Consider the following 4,748-nt stretch of genomic DNA (forward strand, 5'->3'; position numbering starts at 1 on the left):
CTGTGAGATACCCTGTTAGGTGCTAAGGTCCTGCAGTTGAAGATTTAGTTCCTGCCCTCAAGGAAGTGGGTCTGATAGAAGCAGGCTAGGAAATAATCACGTTTAATACAGAGAGATAGATGCTGTGATCCAGGTAAGCCCTGTGGTCCTCTGAAAGTGTAGGAGAAGGTCACCAACTCAGCCTCGGGGAAGTGGTCCTCCAGCAGATAGGGACCTCTGTTAGTCTATTACGTGTTCTATTATCATCATTGCTCTGGCTTGGGGCAGCATTTCTTAAGGTGTGATAGTGAATCTTTAGATTACATCTAGGAGAAAGAGTCTGTTTGTTGCTAGTGTGTGTGCTTGCAGAGAGGATGTTTTTTAAGCAAACGTTTCTTTGACATGTAACAAACCTTAAGAAAAGTATGATCTTAAATGTGCAGCTTGGTACATTACACACAATAAGTATGCCAGTTTGCAGAACCTGTATTAGGAAGTAGCACCTTGCCAGCCCCCGCAAGTTCCATTTGTGCCCCTGCCTAAGCATTGCTGCTTTTAGGATGGACACTGTCCTGACTTCTGGCACAGATTAGTTTTGCCTGGTTTTGAACTTTATGTCAGTGCAGTGCTGTCCTACCTCTAGTGCTCTTTTGCATCTGTCTTTTCTGAACTATCTTCCACATTTGTGAGATTCATCCCTGTTGTAGGATCAGCTATAAACATACATTTTTAAAAAATAATTACAGTAGACATTTATTTAAAGTAATACATTTGCAGCTCCAGTAGTTCTAAATCATACATTTCAGGTTTACCCAACTTCTTAAAAATATCTGATAGCATCTGCAACCACAGATTTCAACCCCACGATTATTTCTTTGCCCATTTTTCTCTCTCTTTTCTTTCCCAAATAACTTCTTTCAGAAGTTCAAGGTAGAATTTATCCTCCTCATATTTTAGGATATGCTCTTTAGGCAAATCTGCTGCCTCCTGGTCAGGGCCATTGCTAAGTTAATGAGAAACATCCTGTCGTTATACAGATTCTCAGGAAGACTTCTTGTGGCCTCTTTCACATTGTCATTCTCAGATACGGTATCACCTTGCATTAACCCCAATTTATTGAACCCTGCAGCCCTGTCACACCATTTTCGAATACCCTCTAGCCACCAGCTTGATGCTGTAACAGCAGGCCTAAACGTTCTCTGTGATTTGTAGCGTTTGATCTCCGTATTCCATTGTATGTCTATACCACAATTTACTTATTTATTCTGTGTCAAGGAATTTTTGGGTTCTTGGGCTTGCAATACCATTCTCTTCTCCCTTTCAGCTCAGAGTCTTGGCAAGCAGCAATAACCACCTCAGTTTGAATGGCATTGTTTTTGTTATCTTTACCTTTTTGGTTACTTTCTATTTATGGCAGACTATACTAGTGGCTTTCTTTTTAAGTGCTGATATAAAGTTTTCTTTTAAATAATTTTGATTGAAATAAATGGATGGATGTAAAAAAAAACCTTTCTTTTTTTAAATGTTTATTTTAGAGAGAGAGAGAGAGAGAGAGAGAGAGAGGGCACACATGAACAGGAGAGGGTCAGAGAGGGTGGGGAGGGGGGAGAGACAGAGAATCCCTTTAGGGATTCTCTGCTGAGAGTTAAGAGCCCAACATGGGGCTGGATCTCAGGCACTGTGAGATCAAGACCGGAGCCAAAACGAAGAGTCAGACGCTTAACTGACTGAACCATGCAGGTGCCACTAAACAATCTTTTAGAGATAATACGGGTGTAATATTATGACAAATATCATGGAGGTGAGAATCAAAAAAGCTTAGTTTAGGATAAATGTGTTTAGAGATTTGGTGTTTTTTGTTAGAAGGTAATAATTTACATGCCCAGGTGTTTTAGCAATCAACATCCTCAACCAGTTGGTTTAATAATTTATGAGATTGTTTGGGATTAATACAGGCTTGCTTTGTTAAGGTCTAGGGAGTATTTGGAATCAGCATGTCAAGAGTTTGAACAAACCCAGGTATGACCTGTAGCAAGAGACCTGGGCACTGGGGAGAGAAAGCAGTTTGATAATGGTGACCACTTGGGAATGGGCTTGATCATCAAGTGGGCTGGAGGAGCAGTGCTAACTCTTCACACTCTTCTCTCTGGATCTCAAGGCCCTGATCCACAGGTTGCATAAGGAAGATCAAAGAACCAACTTGACTTTCACATCTTTCTCACTTCCCTGTGACTTAATAGTAGGAGTTGCAATTTATAGTGCATGTATTATGTGCAAAACACTTTGCAGGGTTTATACCATTTAATTCTTACAACAAACCTGAAAGGAGAGGGCATGTTACTGTGGTAGTCAGAGTATGGCCCCCCAAAATGTCCATATCCACATTGCTGGGATCCAAATACTTTACACTGCAAAGGGGAATTAAGGCTGCAGATGGAACTAAGTTTGCTGGTCAGCTGACCATAGGGAGATTTTCCTGGTTATCTGGGTGAACCCAGTGTAATCTCAAAGATCCTTAAAAGTGAAAGAGAAGGCAAAAGAGAGGGTCAAAGTGAAGTGATGTGAGCAGGACTCAACCTGTTTTGCTGCCTTTGAAGATAGAGGAAGGGGAACAAATGCTGGAAAAAGAAACAGATCCTACTCAGAGAGAACAGAAAAGAACACAGCCCTGTGGAGGCCTTCCTTCCTTTTGGGACAGTGAGACCCATATTAAACTTCTGAGCTATAGAAATATAAGATAATATATTTGTGTCCGTTCAGCTCCTAAATTTGTGGTAATTTGTTGTGAAAGCCAAAATAAATTAATCCGGTTACATAAAAGGAACTGGACCAGAGGCCAGGTAAGGAGCTGATAACTAAAACCGGCTCTATTGGATGCCAGATCTATCTGCCTCCAAAACCAATACTCTTGATTGTTACCTTTTATGATTCAAGACTAGAACACAGGTTGGGTGGTTATATAGTTTAGATATTTTGATTTACACCATGGATGGGCAAAGGAAAATTAGGTAGGCTCCAAAAGTCTGAGAACCAGAAAAGGAAGTTCATCACACGTACAAAAGGACTTAAGATTGATGGGTCTTTCTAATATACTTAGTGTAAGAATGTTCGTGAGACACTTAACAGAAAAGCCAACTCAAACTGGTTTAACAATAAAGGGGAATTTGGGGCAAAAAATAAAGAATGTGCTGTGGCTTCTAGCTTCATTTTAGATTTGATCCAGCATTGCAGTGAGGTCAGAATTTCCTTGTTTCTTCCTCCATCCCTTCTTCCCTTCCCTCCTTTCTTCCTCCTTCCCTCTCTTTCTCCCTTTCTCATGTCCTTGTTTGTTTTCTTTCTTCCTTCCTACTCTATCTTTCCTTGTGTTGATTACATTTAAAAGTGATCTCTCCCCTGGTCCCAGGATGGCTGTCTGCATCTCCTGGGATCATGTATTCCCTTTGCACAAAAGCAGGAATGAGAGTGCTTTTGCACCAGCGCTCACAGCAGCAACAACAACAACAACATGAGAGAGAGAGAGAGAGAGAGAGAGAGAGAGAGAGAGAGAGAGAGAGAAAACAGAATTGTAAAAGAAATTCTCAGTGACTTAAACAGTTTAGATCCCATGCCCACTGCTGTCCAGTGGGAAAAGAAGCACATCTTGCCTAGGTCATACCCTCCTCTGGAAAATAAGGAAATTCCCTTAAGCCACATTGATTCCCACACAGAAATCAGGAGCCATCAGAAGGAGGACTTCTTATATGAGGGAGAGGCAAACCCAGTAGGGAAGAAAAGGGGTTCTATCAAGGAAGCCAAAGAGATACATAAGATCATAAGGTCAATTCCTTCTCATTTGGGAAAAGATAAAAACTGAAATCCATTGAATTTACATATAGACTATGTTAGAGCAATTCAGCCATGTGGTAGTCACATTTTTCTATTTGTGTTTAAAGGTTTATAGAAACATTGGGTGTAAACGTTTTACAGGATCTTGATCTTAGCAATATGCTGCAGCCCATGAAATTCTCAGTGAAAGGACTTCAGGGTTTGTTTATAGTATTCTTTTTTTGTGTCCTTCTATTTATGTATTTTTTTGTCTATTTAACAGAGTATTAAAGGCATTTCTTAAAAAATATCATTTGTCAGGATTCCATATAGGCAGCCAATCCCTTTATTAGTAGATATCCTAGACCAACGTCACAGATTTTTTTTTTTTTTTGCCATTTCCTTAATAAAACTTGGTAATTGAACAGTGAGAGGGTGACAGGCTTCTACATTCTATTTATAAAGAACTCACAACTCCCCAATAAACTCACAGCCAAAGAAATATTAATCAGTTGCCAATAAACAGCTCTGTGCTGGAGTTCACATATGTTTCTTCTCAAAAATTGCATATGCTTGAATGAAAACTGCAGAACTGCACCCACTGGAGACAACATTTTTGTTACTAAGAATTTCATTATGTGTGTGTTTTTTTTGTTTTTTATTTTGTTTTGTTTTTTGGTCATGGTTGAAGCATCAGTTAAAACATAAAAAGTTGGAGGAGGGGGTCACCTGGGTGGCTCAGTAGGTTAACCATCTTACTCTTGATTTTGGCTCAGGTCATAATCTCATGGTTCATGGGACTGAGCTCCACATTGAGCTCTGTGCTGATAGTGCAGAGTCTTCTTGGGATTCTCTCTCTCTCTGCCCCTCCTCTGCATGTGGTCTCTGTCTCAAAATATATAAACATTAAAAATATATATATAAATTGTTGGTAGTTGGGAAGGAAAAAGCTTGGTTACTCTTGC

At 39.9% G+C, this 4,748-nt stretch overlaps 1 pseudogene; it reads right to left on the reverse strand.

Moving 5' to 3' along the window:
- Window positions 1–846: 846 nt before the first annotated feature.
- LOC132675984 (cytochrome b-c1 complex subunit 7 pseudogene) lies at window positions 847–1,082 on the reverse strand (annotated as a pseudogene).
- Window positions 1,083–4,748: the final 3,666 nt, after the last annotated feature.

The sequence above is a fragment of the Panthera onca genome, chromosome A2 (assembly GCF_046562875.1).
Source record: "Panthera onca isolate mPanOnc1 chromosome A2, mPanOnc1 haplotype 2, whole genome shotgun sequence".
Taxonomy (NCBI): Eukaryota; Metazoa; Chordata; class Mammalia; order Carnivora; family Felidae; genus Panthera; species Panthera onca.